The sequence below is a fragment of the Equus przewalskii genome, chromosome 10 (assembly GCF_037783145.1).
Source record: "Equus przewalskii isolate Varuska chromosome 10, EquPr2, whole genome shotgun sequence".
NCBI classification, from domain to species: Eukaryota; Metazoa; Chordata; class Mammalia; order Perissodactyla; family Equidae; genus Equus; species Equus przewalskii.
Window position 1 is genome coordinate 48,783,649 of NC_091840.1, and position 21,375 is coordinate 48,805,023.

The window sequence follows — 21,375 nt, forward strand, 5'->3', positions numbered from 1 at the left end:
TGCAATGTGGCCTTAACTGATGCTTGTACAGGTCAATGGAGTTGACCGAAACGTTTACAGTTTCTCTGTGCTATGCTTTCTAACACACTGATGACTTGAGGAGAACTTTGCTTGGTTTTCAAAGTGACTTCCTTCCTTTCCTTTGGAGGTGGCCCCTTGAAACCCGGACAAGGACCAGGTCTACCCCTCAGATCCTCAGGGGGTTGAGCGTCTCATGACCTTGGCCAAGTCACTTGCCCTCTGAGCAAGGCCTCGTCTCCTCACCCAAAGAACAAGTAAACTGGACTAAGCAATGTGTCTGAGATCCTCAACGTGAGCACCAGCTTCTTGTTTTGCCAGATGGGACATTTTTTAAAACCTACAGTTATTAGTTTTTCTCTTAAGAATGACATTTTAGCGCTAAAAGAGTAGGAAGGACATCATTCCAAAAAAAGGATAACCTTCCCAAAAGAGAAATGTTGGCAACATTACACATATATTACATGGACATTTAGTTCTCACTCTGACTCACTGGTGAAAGCTTTCCTCGCAGACCAGCCGCAGTCCAGAGACACACATTTGGGACTAATGAGCTAGTCTGATGATGATGATGACAATGACGATGACAAAGATCACTATGTAGTAACCATGTACATAGCACCCACTGTGTGCCAGGCACTGTTCTAAGCCCTTTAAGTATATTAACTCATTAATGCACGCTACAATCCTACGAAGTAGATCTGTCATTGGCTCCATTTTGCAGAAAAAGTAACTTTCCCAAGCGCTTGCTGCTAAAAAGCAGTGAACTTCCTGAAGGAAGTGGAAACAACTTTTTTAAAAGAGTCAGCACATCATTTGGATGACTTGATAGATCTTTTCTGCCAGAATGTTCCATCCAGCAATCCATCTTGCTAATTGAGGCAGTCAGGTACCAGTCGATTCTGCTAGACCTCTGCTTTGCCATTGGGCTAGTGAAGGTGTGATGAGACGGGCCGAGGCTGCAGTACCTCCAGACAGAGAAGAATAATGTCCAGTCAATCATATCAAAGCCATTGCCAAACACCCAGCCATTTGGCATCTCCACAGAAACCCTGCAACAGGCTGTGTTTCAGCCTCACCTGGAAGTCCGGGTTGGGCCCCTCAAATGCTGACAGGGAAAGGAGATGTTGCCTTCCCCTCCTCTTGTCTCCACCTGGTTAGCCAGCATTCCCTGAGCTTCTGCTGTGGGTCAGGAGACCCCGAGATACATCAGAGCCAGGCCCGGAGTCACTCACAGCTTGGAAGGAGAAGCAGAGAAATACACAAGTAACTACAACACCACGTGGCACGTGGCACCGCAGACAGGCGAGCAAACACTGTGGGAGCCCAGAGAAAGAGACATCCTCACTCCAGCGAGGATTGCTTCCCCCCGGGACTTGAAGAATGAGTGGGCCGGTTGAGGCAAGGCGAGGCCATTAGCAGACTGTCCTCTGTTGAGGCCAGCAGAGTCTGCTGAGCCAAGGAGTTTTCCAAATTCCAAAGGAGGGTGGGAAGCCCTCTCCCCTCCTCTAGGGGGTGACCAGCCTCTCCTCCTGTCACAGAAGAATGATGCAAGTTATTCAGCTGGACCACGCCAGGCCACCACTCTGGGGGTGCTTAATGGTGGAGAACAGTAAAGAGGCACAGATGGCTGGCCAGCAGGACCAGCTTCTTCAGCCGAAAGCTCTTATATTGTCCTCAGATTCACAGAAGTGTAAAACAGGCAATTTGGACTTGACCTCAGAGGTTACTCTTCTGCTCTGGGAAGTAGTGATCTGGCCCAGTGGAAATAACAATTCTTTAAGTTTGCCTAACATTACAGAGTTACACCTCATTTCATTTGGCTGTACCTCCAGATGTGACAGTGTCCACACTCAGCCCTGCAATTGCCCAAAGTGACCCTCTGGTGATGGTGTAAACCACGCATCCGGCCACCAGCCAGGACTTGTCACCCGAATCTTACAGTGGCCATGTGGCCAAAGCCCCTGGATCTGAGGTTTTGGGGGAGCCAAGATTCTGGTCCTTCAGCAAGAAAAGGAACAGCCCTGAGCAACGGGAGGGAATCCGAGAGAACAGGCGGTCTTAATGAACAGCTCACACGGCACCCGGCTCAGTGGAGCATGGCGGACCTGACGGGAAATGTCTCATCTCCAAACACAAGCACAGCGTCCAGCGAAGAGCAGGCAGCACGGTGCACATGCTTGACTGAACAGGAGAAAAATGACTGTGACTGGAGGAAAAAGCCCAATTACCCCGAACTTGGCAGTTGATCCTTCCCGCACAAATGGAACCCTAGCCAGGCATGGGGACCCAAGGGATCTCTTGGGAGAGGGATGGGGGTTGCTAGGGAACAGGACGTCAAGACTAATTGCTGTGCATCCCCATGGGACTTGGGGAGCACAGTGAACTGGCGTCTGACTCATGTCTGGAAAATCTAAAGGGTGAAATGTTGGCTGAATTGGCCTGTGGCGGCATCCTGGGGAGCTGAGGTGAGATGGCTCGGGGTGGTCTTAAAGGAAATTTCCCTGAGAGAACTGCCTGGAGGGGAAACGGGACCCCAAAAGACAGTCTGTGAGGAAGAAGTTCACCAGAAATCAGAGGCCAAGAGAACACCATACCGCCCATCAGAGAGCAACTGGTGAGAGAGACCCAGAATTGGGATGTGGGAGATACACTGAATTATAGGTCCAATTATGCACTCCATTATAGTAGAGTGATAGAGTCACTCTCCAGCCGCATGGTGAGCACAGTCAACTGTCCCACCCCTCAACTTTGAGCCGGGCCAGTGACTTGGGCCAGTTACTGGAGCAGGGGCTGCAAATGTTCTTGCTCAGTCAGTCTTGTCCTCTTGCCTTCCAGCGATCCCCATGGATGGAGAGAACATGCCAGGGTAGCCATGGAACCTGGGCCTGGGCCCCAGAATGAATATGGAGGAGCCATGACCCAGACCCACAGCTGACCCACCCACCAAGCACAGTCTAGACTACAGAATCCCAGTCAATCTGCGGACCCATGATCATGGGAAGAAATGCTGGTTTTTAAGCCACTGAGTTTTGGAGTCATTTGTTATGCAGCATTATCCAGCAAAGTTTCATGGTACTAGGGGTCTGAAACTCTCAAAAGCACCAGGGAGAGAAAGGCCCAGCTATAAACAGTGGCCAACACCAGAGGAAATGATTGCCAGATCCTCCCTAGTCCTGAAGACCATTCCTGCCCTCTGACCCCTTCTTTGGCCCCAGCCCACACCTGTGGGCCCCACTCAGATGCATCATCAGCTAGAGGGATGAGGAGGGGGGAGAGGGAGAGTGTGACACTCAGGATTATGTGTCAACCTGGTTAGGCTACAATCCCCAGTTATTCAATCAAATACTAATCTAGGGGTTGCTGTGAAGGTATTTTGTAGACGTGATTAAAGTCCATAATCAGTTGGCTGTAAGGGGAACTATTCTAGAGAATCTGGGTGGGGATTCCATCAGTTGAAAGCCTTAAGAGTAATGCTGAAACTTCCCTAAAGAAGAAGAAATTCCACCCACAGAGAGCAGAGGGCTCACGCCAGCGAGTCCTCCTGCCCTTCCCAACAGCCGGTCCTACAGATTTCAGCCTTGCCTGGATAACCCCACAATCCCGTGCAATAAATCTCTCAGTATGTACCTACCACTGGGTTCTATTTCTCTGGTTGAACTCTGACTGATACAGATTTGGGGACCTGGAAGTGGGGTACTGCTGCAACAAATATCCAAAAATGTTGAAATGGACAGTGGGCAGAGGATGGAATAATATCAAGGAGCATGACAGCAAAAGCCAAGACGGTCTTGAACAGACTGTTAGTAGAAATACGGATGTTAAAGACTCTGCCAGTGAGGGTCTAGAAGGAAGCGAGGGCGTGGTAAGAAAACCTATGTCATCTCAGAGAACACTTAAATCATCGTGGACAGGCTGTTGGCAGAAATACGAATGTTAAAGATGCTTCTAGTGAGGGCTCAGAAGGAAATGAGAAACATGTTATTAGAAACTGGAGGGAAAGGGCTCTTTGCTAGATAGTGGCAGACAGCTGGCTAAATTGTGTCCTACGGTTGTGTGGAGAGCAGAACTTGGAAGCGATGAACTCAGAAGTGGAGCTGAGATTTCCAAGCAAAGTGTTGAAGGCGCTGCCTGGTTTCTTCTTGCTGCCGATAGTGAAATGTGAGACGGAGGAGAGAAGTTGAGGGAAGAACTGTTAAGAGAAATGATTCGGAAAAATCTCGGCCTCGTCACATTGCAAAAGATGCTGAAATGAGGGGACTTGCTGTGAGAAAAGCGTGCCCTGGAGAGAGGAGAGGTGGCGATGGAAGCAGAGGACAGAAGGATGTAAAGCCAAGGAAAATGGGAGCTTCTAGAAACCGGGAGAGTCAAGGAAATGGATTCTCCGGTGAAGCCTCCAGCAGGAAGGCAGTCCTGCCAACCCACTTTAGACTTCTAAACCGCAAGGCCATAAATCCAGGACTGTAAGATAATATGCGTGTGGTTGCAAGCCACTAAATTCATGGTAGCTTGTTACATGGGCAATGGGAAACTAATACAGAGAGTCAAGAGGGCAAACCCTCTCCCAGCTCCCTCTTCTGATTGGAGCTTTCAGTGAGGTTTGGAGCTTTGGGAATTACCCAGACTGGACATTCTAAGAGACTGTCTCAGGGGTTAAGGTGACCAGATGACGTTTTCTGATCCCAGTGTGGGCAGAGAAGCGTGGGGTCTCCTGGAGATCTCATCGGGAGCAGGGAAACCAGCCCCACCGTCAGGTTTAGAGGCAAAACTGAAGCTGCTTTAGAAAGGCGTCCAAGACTCCTGCTCATTCCAGAAAATGGCCGTGCTCGGACATGTCAGCGAAGGAGAGAGATGTGTGGATTTGATCCCAGTATGGAGAGGACGGGAGTAGTGTAAGGGCTGTGGCGCCCACAGCCAGAGTTCAGCATTGCTTGGGATGAAGATACCACCTTCTCCATCTTCCCTCTGGATGGCACTTCCAGCCTCTGTATCACCCTCTCGGAGCCTCCAGAGCTGCGTCCCCCCAGGGAAGGAGTGAGCCACAGGAATTCCCTCATGTCCCAGAGCACTGGGGAGATGATTAGTCAGGATCCACCCACTCTTCCAGGTCTGCTTTGCTCAACATGTAAAAGGGACCTCTTGGGATGCCATAGAGAACAGACAAACTCTACACAGTTAGGCGGAAGACTGAGCGGTTCTTATAATCAGACAGAACTGACGCCGTATCCCATCTCTGCTGCTTCCCAGGAGTGTGTCTAGAACGAGAGACGGAACCTCTCTGGACCTCACTTTCCTTACTATGAGCATCAAAGCGCCCCCCTCATGGGACATTAGTGAATGCTAAAGGGGAGAACACTGGGGCAGGGAAAGCTCCTAATAAATGGTTGCCCACCCCCACTTGCACCTGCAATGCCATCGACACCTCTGCCACCATGGCTCTGACCAGCCCCAGCCCAGCCCCACCACCTGGTGACACAAGGACTTCCCTCCCGAGAGCCCCGTGCCCATAAACGGTTAATGCGATTATTGCATTTAGCGCAAATTTGCAATCGCTTCCTCTCTTTAATCACTTTGAAAGTGTTTCAAATTCCTCTTCTACGTGACTGAAATCAAAGTGGCACCTGTGAAGGCAGAAAGCCTGGCTGCCAGTGCGAGGTGGAGATGTAAAATAGTCAGGCTTTGATGGGGAGAAATTATGTCTTTCTTAATTCCTTTTACCCTATAATTACCAGGCGCGACCACGTGGGTTAACAGCAAAAATAACTTGCACATCAAGACGTTGTCTATAGAGTCCTGGTTTGAGCCCTCGTGGAAGACCCTCCAGGGAAGCTCCAGGCATCCACACAGTGCCACAGCCCACCTTCCTCACCAGCTCCCCGAGGCCACCCACCCACCCCCGAGGACCATCAATCAGGGGGCATCTGTTCCACCGCATTCTCCTCCCTCCCGGCAGCATTACTATGATCACCTCCTTCTCTCAGCCTTTCCCAGCCTGGCTTCCCCATTGCCATTCCTTTCCCTTGCCTCTCCCCCATCTCAATCACCTCCACCCCCAGTCTCCGCACATCTCTCTCCTCCTCCCTGGACCCCTGGGCCCTGGCCCACCGGAGTTCCTCTCAGCATCTGTCTTTGCCTCTTCTCTCCTCTGCTCTCTTTCCCCTTCCATCCCTCATTCTCTCCTCCCTTCCCTCCTTCATCTCTTCACTCACTTTGTTCCAGAGACCACGTCTACCCTGCAGGCTCTCAGACCAACATCGCTGTGCGTAATCTCCAGGCTCCAGGACCCAAAGGTCCCACTGCTGGCTCAGTGGTGCCCCTGGGACGCCCTGTTGGGTCCAAACCTCTCCCTCCTGGTTTGTCTCAGAGTAAGGACCCACCAGCAAGGCTTAAACCTCGACAGCTCCTCCGCCTTCTCTCCTCCAATCTGGATCGGATCTGACACCCCCAGATTAGCGCTGGCGTAGTGTGGTTTAGGGGAAACTGCGGGAGCCTCACAGTCATATGAACCTGCGCTCCACTCCTGGCTGTGCAACTTTGGGTCCCATGACTTTGACCACGTGACTTCGGTGTCCTTGCCTCTACAGTGGCGATGATAATTCCTGCCTCCAGGGTGGTGTGTACGAACTGAATTACATAACATGTGGATGTGGTTAACACCCTCTCACCCGCTCCTGCCGCCTGTGCCCGAGTCCACGCACCATTGTTTACCAAGTCAGTAACAATAGTGCCCTTCCCTCCCGTCAGCCACCCCACTGCCAGAAACTTCTCCTTACAACTCATTTCTGACCAAGTAGCCATTCACAGGACCCTTCGGTGGCTGCCTGTGGCTCACAGGCTAAAGCCCAAAGCAGAAGCAGCAGGAACTGGATGGAGAGAGAAAAAGCTGACTATGAAGTCGTCCAGACTAATTTCAAATCCTCACCCCACCAACTAACTAACAGTTTAGACTTTGGGCCTCGGTTTCAACAGTTTTATGAGACTTATAGTTCCTAACTCACAAGGCAGTTGTAAGAATAAAGGACGATGTTATGAAAAGTGCCTGCCAGGGTTCCAGCACACAGTAGGTGTTTAACGGATGCTGGCCTCTTTCCCCTCACCTCCCCATGCCTCCTGCACCCCGACCAGACAATCCACACTCTTTCAGGCTTCTGTGATGTGTTTATCCGCCCGCTTCTCAATTTATGCAGAATCCTTTCACACTTTTTGAAATAAAGTGATGGTTTAAATTGCCCACCAACATTTTGGGGATCCGAGCTGGCAGGCTGAGGGCCCCAAGGCTGGCTGGATGCAGAGCACGTGATGCTCTTCACGGCACAACTTGAAAACATTTCCCCCGCCCTGTGCTGCATGAACCCCCTTCATTACCAAGGTACGTTTCTAGCCTTTAAATGAACCCTCTGGATGAAGAAAGAGCAAAAGGAGACAGCAGATTATAAGGCACATTGATGGAGGCAAACAGACCCCAGATATTGACCTCCTGCCTCCCCATGTTGAGGATCCAAGCAAAACGATGGGGGCCAGGCCCCCAATTAAAGAGCATCTTCTGTGGGCACCTTGGAGGGGGGACATCCGACAGGCGAGAGCTTCTGCAGGGGACAAGGTGACTGATTTTTCTTGCTTGACTCACTAAGAAACACGTTTGCATGTTTTTCTCTAAAAACAGTTTCTATGCTGTTTATGTTTAATGCCACATACCCAGAGTTGGGGAAGGAAATGTCTGTGGTTCTTGCTTTTTCTTTCTTCTGAGAAAGAGCGTTTTGATTTAAGCATTTTTTTAATTGCCCACCGCCCCTCAGGGTTCGCGGTTAGTAGTGTGAACTTGAGCCTGGACTTGCTTCTGGGACCTACTCTGCACCCGCGGAGTCCCTCCTCCATCCAGGGCCTCCCTCCTACTGTCCGAGAAACTGTGTCACTCCTTCCTCTCTGCCCACAGCGCGTTACCCAGCTCTGCATCCCTGCATCCCGCTTCCCGCATTTCTCCTCCTATTAGACTTCTAAGGGTAAAATATACATAACATAAAATTTGCTTTCTTAACCATTTTTAAGTGCACAATTCAGTGGCATTGAGTACAGTCACACTGCTGTGCAACCATCACCACCATCCATCTCCAGAAATTTCTCATCATCCCAAACAGAAACTCTGTCCCCATTAAATAAGAACTCCCCAATCCCCTCTCCCCCCAACCCCTGGCTACAACACTTACTTTCTATCTCTATGAGTTTGACTATTCTAGGGCCTCATGTAAGCGGAGTCACACAGTAGTTGTCCTTTTGTGACTGGCTTATTTCACTTAGCGTGAGGTCCTTCAGGGTCATCCGTGTTGGAGCATGTGACGGGATTCCCTTCCTTTTTGAAGGCTGAATAATATTCCATTGTATAGATGTACCACATTTTGTTTATCCACTCATCCTGAGGTTGCTTCCACCTGTGGCTTGTGAATAATGGTCCTCTGAATGTGGCTGTACAAATATCTCTTAGGGACACTGCTTTCCATTCTTTGGGGCCCAGAGGCGGAATTGCTTCCCCCATTTTGTTTCACATCATGGCTAGTGGGTTACGTGTCTTCTCGCCTCACCCTCTACCCCCAAAACAGCACTCCCATCACATGGTGCAAACCCTTCGTGAAACAGTCTCTCTTGTTTGGCGCACACCTTTACATGTGTCTGTAGGTGACCGAGGGGGCCTGAGGCAAGCACTTAGTGAAGTTTTGCTGATTTGAACCCAGTCCAAGGTGTGCATTCTACTGTTGGCCATCCTCCTGGGACCAGAGTCTTCTCTCATCCTTAAGAACAAAAGCAAATGAAGGTTTGCACATTTTTCCTAATTACCCTGGACACTCAACCCCATCTGTGGTGCATCCAGGTGTACTTTTTCCCACTTAGCCTGGAACATTCTGTCATTTCGGTCCCTTGGAGGTTTGCCAGGGAACCTCACTTGCCGAGAAGATGCCCTTTTTGTAGGGCTGGGCAGCAGGGGCCAGATAGTAGGTCAGAGGCCCGTGGGGTGAGGTGGATCTTCCCTCAGTGTGCTATCAGAACCCAGCCAGCCATGCAGAGGACAGAAGCCAAGGGGACCCAAATCCACAGGGACACCCAAGGCCAGATGCGGCCATCACCCAAGGGGTTGGGAAGGGAGAGACAAGTGGCAGGGTCCAGAGGTTTTCCCAGGCCCTGCACTCGCTGACTTCTCGAGAAAAAAATCTATGCTGCTAAGCCAGGGTCAGATAGCACAAGGAACTGAGAGCAGAGTACGCCGAAGAGGAGAGGAGAGAGCGCCGGGCTGGGAGCAGAGCACCAGGGAGGCTGTTGTCCAGGACGACCCAGCCTTTCCTCTGTGCACTTGGCAATGTGACTTTGCATCCCACCTCCGGAAGGCAGGGTCTCGTCCCCTCCCCTTGAATCCAGGCTGGCCTGAGACCTGCTCTGACCAGAAGAATTCAGAGCAAGAGAAGCCTGTGCCAGCTCAGGGCCAGACCTTCAGAGGCCTTGCCATCTCTGTTGTCACCCCCTTTCCGCACTGAGAGCCATCTTGCCTACGGGAGGGTGAGAGGCCACACAGAGGGGGACCCAGGAGCCCCAGCCGACAGCTGCCTCACTCGTGAGCAGGCCAGCCTGGACCCTCCAGCGCCACGACCTTCCAGGGAACACAGCCTCATGTCTGAGCCCGACAAAGCCAGCAGGGGGACGGCCAGCCGGTCCACCAAATCATGAGAAATTACAAGTCACGGTAGTTTTAAGTTGCCAAGCTATGGCAAGAGATGGTTGTTATAAAGCAATAGTTATCCAAAATTGAGTTTACACCCCAGATCCACCCCTAGCCTGCCACAGGGCAACGGGGAAGATGTTTCTCGTCCCAGGCTTCTGTTTCCTCTGCAATGAAATTAAAGGAGTGGGGGAGGGGAGAGCAATAAGAAAATCACGTCAGCTGGAACTCCAGCTCCGCCGCTTACTCGCTGTGTGACCTTGGACAAGTTACTTAACCTCGCTGAGTCTGGATTTCCTCATCTCTCATGTGACGGAAATAATACCTGCTTGGATTTCTGTGAGGATTAATTGAAATAAAATGCTTGGCAGATAGCAAGTGCTCAGTAAATAGCAGCATCCTCAGAGAGGCTTAATTATGGTCACCCACATGGACGCTGGGGTCACATTATCTGGGTTCACATCCCAGTTGTGCTGTAAGATCTTAAGCAAGGGACTTAACGTCTGAGCCTGGTTTCCTCATGTGTCCGGTGGGAGGATGACAGCAGTACCTAGCTCGTAGGGTGCTATGAGAACTTAGGAAATTAGTATATGTCATATGCTTAGAGCTGTGTCTGGCACATCGCAGGGAGCTCGAGAAGCACCATCTGTGTGGCACTTTCAAGTTTGAAGAGCCCATTCCCACAGCCATCTACTTGACCTTCAGGAGGTCAGGATCAGAGGTGAGGGAACACACTGGAGGGCTTGCCAGGTGACTTGTCTAAGGTCACAGAGCTAACTAACAGCAGAGGGAGATTCGAACTCGGGTCTGTGGGACCCCAAGTCCAGGTGGGTCAACGTAAGTCGAGCACCACTTACCACGCACCACGCCCTATGCTGGCCTCTAGAGGTGCAAGAATGAATGCCTTGCCCGCACCCTCAAGTCCTCTTGGGGAGGCAGACACGTGCAAAATTACAGTGAGATACGGGCTGAGTGGAGAAGGAAGAAGCTCCTCACTCTGCTGGGGTGGGCCCTGGAAAGTACGGGGGGGGGGTTCCCCTGAGCTGGATCTTAAAGCATGAATTGGCTCGGGCCACATGCACTTGACGGGGAGGGCACAGTGCTTGCAGAAGCTCAGAGTGTGAACTTGCAGCACGTGTGTGTGGAACCCGCCAGAAAGCAGGGTCCAGGGAGCAGGCTAGTGAGAGGACAGGTTTCCTTTCCAACTGCAGATGAAATGCCAAGCCAGTTTCCTAGTGATGGAAATGCCCAAGACCCTAGCCAGGGCCTCAGGCACCCACCGCTTTTCTCTCATCAACACCGACTGGCAAAATCACAGATTCCATGGTGCCCTTGGAGATGTTCTTCCTAGCCTTCCTTAGAGAAGAGATAAAAGGAGCAAGCAAGTTGGCTCTCTTTCCGCTCCCTCCTGCTCCACCCTAGCCTGCACCATCTCAGACTCTGACATCGGCCAACCCCACCCACCTCCAGGTTCCCGGAGGCAGCATCTGGGACACCAACTAGAAAGGTCTGAACTAAAATAAAGAGTTGGCAGGTGAACCCCAAGTTCCCAAAACTTACAGGATGTGAAGGATGCCTGAAGGGCACCTGGTCTGATTTGGCCCTGAGCAGGGGTGGGGGGTGGGGGTGGAGCCAAGTGGAAGCGGGTCTGCCCTAGGTGTGAAAGCCCCGTGACCCACCCAGGGGCAAGCCGAACCACAGCATGCCCCACATTAAGACAGGGTCTCGCCCAGACTTTTTGGTGTTTGGATCTGGGTGGACCCGCAGCCTCAGGAATGAGCTGCCTCAGAACTGCTGAGCAGACATCTTTACCTGTTTCATAAGTCCTTACTGAAGCGCCCAGATAAATCATGCTCCTCGACAAGCAGGCAGCCTTTGGGAAAAATCCATCCCCGCTCTTGAACTCCCATTTCAAATGATCCTCAAGAAATTATTGAGAAAATCAAAACACTATGTTTCCAAGCGCTCTTAAAGACTCACCACGGTTCAAACGGTTTCCATAAATCTGGGATGCAAAAGGCATTTTTCAAAGGTTTACTGTTCCCCAAATGACAATAACGCCATATTGACTGACTTCCAGGGAGCTCTGGGAGTTTGGAAAAACCAGTCAAGCAAGCAAGATGTTTAACTGGAAAAAAAAAAAAGTTGGTGAACTTAACATTTTGTTGAAGTTCACAGCATTTTCCTGTTTTGACAGCACTTTTGCAGGTCCTAGTGCCTCTGGCTGCTGGACAGCACCGTCCTCTCCTTAGAGCTCCGGCCTTCAGCATCGCCCCCGCCAGTCTGCCCTCCACGCAGCTGCCAGGGCTGTCTTTCTAAAACACGAATCAAGCGTTACTGCTCAAAAGCTCGCTGCAACTTCTGTAGTGTTTTTCTTGAAAGAGACGGTGAAGGTCCTCCAGCTTCTGCAGAATCCCCTACCCAGCCTCAGGCAAAGGAGAGCAAGCTCTAGCAATGTTGAGGGTCTGAGAATCATCAGAGATAGGCTTGCATTTATTCATTCAACAAACATTTATAAAGTAGCTATTATACACCAGACAGTGAAGATTCAATCGTTTAGGGGGGAAAAAAACCCACAAAAATCCATGCCCTCATGGAGTTTATATTCTAGAGAGGGAGACAGACAAATCAGATAAGTAAAATCTATGGTCCATTACATAGTGACATGGCAAACATCAATTTCTGGATGGTGGGAGCAAAACCACACCCACCTAGGCCACAGATACAGGAGCAGGAAGGAGTTGCATGCCTCTTCTTTGATGTCCACTGTACCTGGGAGCACACAAGTTGTCCCCCCTGATGTGGGCTCCAGGATGCCTTTGTTCATGCATCTTAGACTCAGCTGGACCTGTCTCATCTTCCTATGTATCTTGGCTCCAAACTGCCCATTTCTTCCCAAGGCCAACACACTCCTGGTTCCCGGAACGAACCTCTCACCTCTTTCTCTGTTCAAGGCAACCGGCAACCTGCAACATAATAATGAAAGTCTTGCAAAGAGAATGGGGGGAGGATGCCAATGGGTTTCCTAATAATATGGAGGGACTGGCTCGTAGGGAAGTAGGAAGCGTGGAAATTCCCAGAAGCAGAATCTTAGTAACAACATCCGGGAGAGGCGGGGCTGGGGCTCAGAGAAAAGGCAAGCACGTGCAGGACCTGGGACCCAGCCAGCCACACTTCAGCCCCAAGAAGGCTGGCCCAGAGAGGCCAAGGGGCTCTCCTGCGGCTGCGCAGCTAAGCAGAACTGATCCCCAGGTGCCAGTCTTCTGCAGAGCGGTGGAGTTTAGGGGTTAAGGACTTGGGCTTTGGAGGCAGAGAAACCTGGGTTCAGAACCTCATTCTGCCTTTTGCTAGCTGTGTGGCCATACATGCCTTATCTAATAGCTTCTGAGCCTCAGTTTCCTCGCCTGGAGAATGTGGACGCTAACAATGGTGCCCACACCCCGCGGAGGTTGTGAGCATTCAAGGAGGTGGTGCCTGCATTGCTCCTGCTATGGCATCAGGCACAGGGTGGGTGCTCAGTAATGTCAGTCCTTGTCATTGCAATGCTGACACCACAGCCGACTGCTACACTATGGCTCAGACTGCTCCATGCAGACTCGTGGAGGCAGAGTTCAGTCATTCATTGTATTTCTTTCTCTCTGCCCTCTTTATCTCTCTATCACTGTCTCTGTGAGTCCCTCCCTCTCTCTTTCTGTGTCCCTGCGTATCCCAGTGTGCTTTCTCTGTGGGTCTGTGGGTGTCGGGGATCTCTCTCTCTCTCTCCGTCTTTGCAGGTATGTTTCTCTCTGAGCTTCTCTGTATGTCCATCTGTGATCGTGACTGGTCTACTGCGTATGTTTCCAAATCATTTTTTCTCTGTGTTTGGTTGTGTCTCTGCCTCTCTCTTTCTCTGTATCTCTCTCTTTCTGCCTTCCTCTGTGTCTTTGTCTCTCCTCTCTCTTTATCTCTGTCTCTCAATCTCTCCGTGTGTCTGTGTCTCTCTCGCTCGCTCTTCTCCTCAAAACCACGAGTGACCCAGCTGACTCTCAGAGTTCATTACAGGGAAAACATTGAACAATCATTCGTTGCTCCTACAAGGAGCTTGACAGCTGGAGCAAACAATGAGAAACTCAGAATTAATTGGGTGCTGATTATTTGCCAGGGGAAAAAAATGGTGAGATACGTATGAAACAAAAGACAACCTAGCAACAGCGAAACCCTCAGCACGTAGCAACAAAAGCAGTCCTAATGAAGCATGGCAATGCCAGCACGCAGCCGGCAGCCGGCCACTGCATCCCGAGAGGGAGGAGAAGAAAGGAGAGTGCTGCCCAGGAGCCGAGGGAGACCATCCCGGGGCACCCCGGGCCCCGCAGCCCAGCTGCTGCCTCCCAGAACCTCCGTGTTCAAGACTCCAGAGATCTCAACCCCACCCAGGGACCCATTCACTTATTCTGCCTGAAAAAATTCTTGTAAGCACCTGCCTGGGCGCTCGGGAGGTGCACTAGACCCAGACAGGGTCCTCGTGTGCAAACAACACCCAGTTTGGCCAGGAGGGGAGAGCAGACAGACAGATAACTGCAATACAATGCAAGAGCTCCAGCACCGGGCACTGCAGTGCCCAGAGCATCTGCACCTAAGTCTGCACGGTCCGGGGAGGCTTCACAGAGGAGGTGGCGTTTGGGCAGAGTCTGGAAAGAGGAATAGAAGTTTGTCAGGTGAAGAAGGGAGGATGAGCATGTGTGGAGGCACAGAGAGGTGGAAGGGCACAGTGGGTCTGGAGAACATCAGGAAACTGTGGCCACGGTGGGTCCTCAAAGAGTTAAACATGGAACTACCGTCTGACCCAGCAATTCCGCTCCTAAGCACCTACCAGAAGAACTGGCAACAGGGGCTCAAGCAAATCCCTGCAAGTGAACACTCACAGCAGCGCTACTCACGATAGCCTAAAGGGGGCACAACCCAAATGTCTGTCAACGGAGGAACGAATAAACAAAATGCGGTCTACACACGCGATGGAATGTTAGTCAGCCACGGAAGGGAACCCAGTGCTGACACGTGCTACAACAGGCACAGACTTCAAACACATTATGCTGCGTGACGTGAAGGAAGCTGGCACCAAAGGTCATGTATTGACTGATCTCATTTATATGAAGTGTCCAGAACAGCTAAATCCACAGAGACAGGAAGCAGACTAGGGGTTGCCAGGGACCTGAGGGAGGCAGGGATGGGGCGTGACTGCTAGTGGGTACGGGCTTTCCTTTTGGAATGATGAAAATATCTTGGAATTAGATAGAGATGATGGTTATGCAATACTGTGAATGTACTAGATGCCAGTAAATTGCACATGTTTAAATGGTTAGTGGTTAATTTTAGGTTATGCAATTATTACCTCAATAAAATCAAATGAAAGTAAAGAAACACAGCTGAGGTTTAGCCCCCGGGTTGGGGTGGGGGCAGGGCCACACTGCCAAGGGCCTTCAGTGCTGCAGCCTTTGCCTTTCGGTGATGAGGGGGGCTGCTAAGGACCTCAGTTCAACCCTGGAACGTCAGGCAGAGGCGTGACATCATCTCACACGTGCGCTTTCGGACTACTTCCTGGGGCTGCAAGACCCACCAGGAGGCTGACGGCAGGTGGGAGTGTTTTAAGGGAGAGGCGAAGAGGCGGCTGGCAACGGGCACATTTGAAGAATGGGCACAGACTGTTCCATAGGATCGTGGGCTGGGGCCCAGAAAAACCCCTCAGAAGACTTGGGAAGGCAAGACCCCTAATATCCCAGGTTCAGGGAGGTCTTGGCAAGCTGTGCACTGTGTCTTCCCAAAAGCCTGGCTCCGGGTTCCCCGGGAGAGAGGATCAGGATTCCCGAGGCCCAGGCCCTCTGCCTCAGTGGCCAGGCTGCTCTGGGGAGAGCCAGGAGGAGTCGGAGCCAGCAGGTGCGCGTCCCAGCATCATTAGCGGCTCACCCCAGGAGAAGTGTCCGTCTCAGAGACTTCTGTCCCCTCTGGGGCTGGCTTCCAAGTTCTTCACTTTAAAGATTTGTTTTAATTAGGCGTGCCTCTGCCAGAGCCATTGAATGCTGTCTCCATCTCGGCTGGCTCTTTTCTTTTGCTTCTTTCCTATTGACTTTCAGAAACTCTGCCAGCCGCATTCAGGCTTTGATTATTTTTTCATAAAGGAAAAAGTAAAGCAAGTTGTCAGAGGCAAGGAGCCTGTCCCTCTGGAGAGCAGAATGGAGAATGGAGGGTGGGCCCTGCGCTGGCTCTTTCAGCATTTTAAAACATTGCTCCATGCCTCCCCCAAACTGGCCCTAATCCATGCATGCCCCCAGCTTTGACCATGACTGGCACTAGTGGAGCTTCCTGGCACAGGACAGGCCAAATCTGAGGATGGCAGGGACCAGAAACCAGCCAGACCTGCGGCACATGCCAGGCAGCTGAATGGGGGCACCAGGCAAATATACAGCAGAGGGGCGTGGGCCTGGGACAGGCTGGGTGCTGCCATAGGTGCCAGAGCAAGGCATTGGGATGTGGCAGAGAGGGGATCCCAGGGCTGAAGCCAAGCCCATGATTGCCAAAATGAACCCATCTATGCATCCATCCACGAACATGCGCCATCCATTCATCGGCTCGTCCATCATCACTTCATCACCTCATTGACCCACCCAGCCATTCAGCCATCCTTCCATCAAGTCATTTCCCATGGGTCTATCCAATTACTATCTACCAAGGGCCCCCTCTATCTAGTGACAGTGCCTTAACTCCGCAGAAGACTGTGTTGGAAGATCGAAATACAAGTAGACTAGGACCATGGGATGAGGAGCCTCCATGCTCCCAGAGGAACAAAAGCACACACAAAACTCGAGATCAGACAAGAACTAAGAGGTCTGGAGTCATAGAGAAAGTGGAGTCTGATTCCAGACTCCTGAGATGGGGCCACAGCTGTGGGGAACACAACACAGCCGAAGACCCTGGTGGGACGTGGTCCACAAGGTCAGAACTGGACTGCAGACAGCACCCTGACTCTGCGTCCCAGAACAGGGCAAGAAAGCTTCAAAACCCTTTCTGGCTGGGCCCAGGATTGATCCGGAGCCTTCAGAGGCACTGATCCTGCAGATGAGGTGAAGGCTGAGCCCCAGTTGAGAGGGTGTGTGACTTCAGGACTGGACAGAGGCAAGGACTTAGCCTAATGGGTCCAAACCTTGGGATGGCTCCAGCTTAACCTTTGGTCACCTCTGAGCTTCCTCCTCTGGCCAGCATCGTGATGGTAGCCAGGGACCAGCTCTGGTTCCGAAGCCACTCATATGCTTTGCTCATGAGCCCTCTTCTTACTCATATTACACTCAGGGTCAAGGGGAAGCTGTGCCTGGGGGGTTGGCCTCCATTTCCTGAGGATTCGATGAGTCCAACACCTAGAGCATGCAGGAGGCCCTTGCTGATCTCAATCTGTCTTGACTTCAGTGTCCAAAGGGAAATTCCCTTCCCGAAACGAGGCGGTCATCAGGGGGACGGGGACAATCCCTGAGGTCCTAAGCAAGCTCCAAGTCAGGTTCAGAGTTCACAGAAACTCGCCAGAGTATTTGGGAAGGAGGCAGAGCCACAGGTCCCAGGGCCACCCTGTCGGGGGGGTTTGGTGGGCGGGACCTGAGCTCCAAAGAATTGGGCCAGCAGGGTGCAAGTCCACTGTAAACTTTATATTTGTTTCCAAATTTCCCTGGATGTCACCGCAACCCAGGGAGAGAAGCAGAGCCACTAGGAGAAACAGAAGCTTTATTGGTTATGCGACTTGGCCATAGTCATTTAGTTAGTGACCCAACCAGATGGAGACTCAGGTCTCCTGACTCCATCCTCACTGCTCTGACCACTGCATCATGCCACCTCCTGGGGACAGACGTGAGCAGACAGACCAGGCAGGATGCCAGTTACTAGAAGGGAGCGCAGGAGAGCAGGGCTTGGAGGGAATGCACTCCAAACCTACCCGTGGAGCCAAGATGACTCCATTCTGCAAGGAAGGCTCGCGGCTGAGAGCCAGGCGACTGGTGGCAACCCTGCCTCAGTCTCGACAAGCCAGCAACCTCCATCTAGAAGGCTCTCTGGGAGATCTATTCAATCTACTAATTTAGAGATTTACCAATATTTCTTCTTTGATTTCCTTTATAAGTTCTAGCCTGCTTCTTCTCAAGAGTATTTGAAGCTTCTTCTCTGTCTCTCATAATCTCTCAAGACTAAGTATGTGGTAGGCATTCAATACCCACTTGTGAATGTCCCCTCTGGCATGGTCTTTAAATCCAGGCACCAAACAGAACTCTCTGGCAGCTCCGTGCTTACTCTTTCCCAGTTTAGCAACTGCAGCCAAAAGAGAACTTCCTTTTCCAACAGTTCCAACAGAACTGAGTCTCATCCAACCCACGTGGATCACCTGCCCATTCCTGGGTCACTCCCTGTGGCCTTGGTTGTGGAGCACACAATGACTGGTGGAGGCTGAGCCCCAAGGCCATCCCTGAAAGTAGGGGAAGATGTCACCCTAAGCATGGACTGAGGGAAGAGGAGGAGAGGAGGCAGAGCAAGGTGCTGTGGCAGCAGGAAGGGGAGTTGATGCAGGTAACACTAGCAGCTCTGCCCCACTGAGGGGCATGGGCTTCAGCATCCTGACCGAGCATCGGGAGCCCAGAGGGACTGGGGCCTCTGCCATCCTGGCGTGGTTTTGATGGAGCCCCATGGGCTCTGCCCCACTGCAAACAATTGCCCCAGCAGTAGACTCTAGCAGTGCTAGGCTCGCTCAGGACCGAGAGGGAGTGAGGGAGAGAGAAGAAAGCTCCCAGGCAGCCCCTTGGGTCTCCTCTGCACAAAGGCCAGACAGGCCACCAGCCCACTCCCCACCAGCCAGGAGGGCTGGCCACCGCCTATGGTCAAGCGGAACAGCCTTCCCCTCCGCAAAGAGAAGGAGATGTTGCGATTCGGGAAGTCTCAGTGCAACTGTAGAAAAAGGTCACAGTGGAATAAATTATGGAGATTAAAAGAATGCCCAGATCTGTGGAGGCTGGACCTACACCGCAGCCCCTCAATTTTCTCTTTAATCATCAGTCTCTAATCCTGGGACATAAAATTACAAGCTCATTGATAATGACCAGTGATCTACCGGAGAAAGCCCAGCCCCAATTAAGGGCGGGAGAAGCTGACAGTGCTTTTCAACTTCCCACTAAGGTCCAGCAAGGAAATTACCTGGTTCTGCAGAGCAAATAAAGCACTGAGCACATGGGCAGGCTACCTGATGAACACGCACTTGGCTGAATTAATATGCAGAGAGAGTTGCTTGAGTGTTCACAATTTGCTGGTAATTGGGGCATTGACGGACGCTAGGGACAAGTGGCCGAGCTGGTGCATGAACACGGAGCTGCGCTGTCTGCTGTTACATGAAGAGGCAGTTGCAAGCAAGAGCCCCAGACAGCTTCTCCCGGTAGCTGCCTAGGGGTCAGGGATCAAAGGTCAGCATGTAGCCAGACTCTCTGTATTTGATGAGAGTCAGACCTAGGTCGGTGGTCGGGGTGTGGTCAGGGTGAGAGGTCAGTGTGTGGCCAATGGGAGGAGAGTCTATATCCAGGATCCGACCAAGTTGCCCTGTGCCTGCAGGGAGGGACTGAGGCCTCTCCGTCTGTCCCTCCCATCTCTTCTCCTGCAGCTCCCGCCTCCCTTCTCATGCTCCCCGGGAATCTCTTCTCCTGCATGTCTCTCATCTCCTGCTGCATCTTCTTCCCTCTGACTCCAGATGTGATACAGGAAGAGTCAGAGACTGACCTCACAGCCTTTGACTGTATAAAGGGACCTCTTAAGGGACTCTGAGGCAGAGGTTCAAACCACATGAGAGCTGTGGCATCCTCAGGGGCATGTCATGACCCTCCTTGGAGTCGCCACCAGGGAATCACAGGAGGGTAGGTTGTGTCATTCACAGTGGGAAACTGCGAACCCCTCCCCTGACCTGAGCAGAGGCTCCCAACAGGGCTCTCGCCTCTCGGTGCTCCTCATCAAAGCACTGATAAGGTTAGCAGAGCACCACCTGATCACATGGGAGGTTCAGCCGACTTAAGGGATCACTGTTCTCATGTCCCGCCCCCGCTACGGTGGTCTTCCCAGGATGGCTCCAGGGGTTCTTTCCAGGAATAGGACCCTGGGCAGTCCAACCAGACAGATGCTAGGGAAGCAGCTGACACTTTGCTCAGTACTGTGGACACACAGTTTCTAGTGAGTTCTGCCCTGGGGCGGCCAGCCTGGAAGTGAGCAGGGCGCCACGTGCATCCTGCCCTCCCAGCGGGATGACCGGCCCTCCTGGTTGGCCTGGGACTGAGGGGTTAGGACGTGAAGCTTTCAGTGCTAAACTGGGAGAGTCCCAGGCAAATTGGGGTGGATTCCTGGCAACACTGGCTCGTCTTGTCCCTGGAAACCAGGGCCATCAGTATCCTCTCAACCCCAAGCTGTAGATAAGGGGACAGAGAGACGAGCCACGCAGAATGTTCGGACTTGGGGAGGGGGGAGAATGGAGGGGCGAGAATCAGAATTCAGATGGTTGGGGGTCTGTAAATTGCCAGGTAGACTTGGAGGCGGGTCTTATGTCCGGACCCAAGTGGTATTTAGGGCTCTCTCCAGCTTGATTTTCATTTGAAAATATGATTGATCTTGGAAGTACAGCTCAGCAATTATGCCGACAGCTTGGGCCTCGTCAGGCAACTCCTATTCTCTGCCTCACGAAAATAGGAAACAATGACAATTGTTCTTGTTATTTTAACAACAGTTAAAATTTGTTGAAAGCTTACTAACTGATGTCTTAGGCAGCTCAGGCGGCCATGACAAAATACTATAGACTGAGTGGCTTAAGCAGCAGAAATTTATTTCCCACAGTTCTGGAAGCTGGGAAGTCCAAGATCAAAGTGTCGACCCATTCGGTTCCTGGTGAGAGCTCCCTTCCTGCCTTGCAGAGGCCACCTCCTCACTCTGTTGTCACATGGCCTTTCTTGATGCATGTGGTGGGCGTAGGGGTGGGGGTGAAGCAAGCTTTCTGGCATCTCTTCTTATAAGGGCACTAATTCCCTTACGAAGGCCCCACCCTTATGACCTCATCTAAACCTACTTACCTCCCAAAGACCCATCTCCAAATACCATCACACTAGGGGTTAGGGCTGCAACATACGAATTTGGGGAAAACGCAATTCAGGCCACAGCACCTGCCAGCCATGTGGTAAGCATTTTGTATGCAGTGCCGCTTTTCATCCTCACAACTCCCAATGAGGAAAGTTTATTGTTATCCTCGTTTTACAGATAAGAAAAATGATGCCTTAGAGAGGTTAAGTAACCTTGCTAAGGGCACACAGCACACAGGCTTAAGCAGGATGCATGAGATAGGTTTCAGGCTAAGTTAGTTTCAGCCTAGAACTTGGTCATATCTGGGCCAGTCTGAAGGTCTCGTGCATCCATTTACGTAAGGGATGGAGGAGCTTCCTGGGGAAGGAAGAACTCACTCTGGCAAAAGAGAGTCAGATCCACATGCTTAATTCACAGACAGGGAGCCCGGGTGTGGGAGGAGTGATTCTGAGCGTGGGTCCTGTCACTCGGTGACCCAAAGAATTATCCTTGTGACCTAAGGAGAGAGAGATGCAACTGAAGAGTAAGCCAACACTGGAAGAACTTCT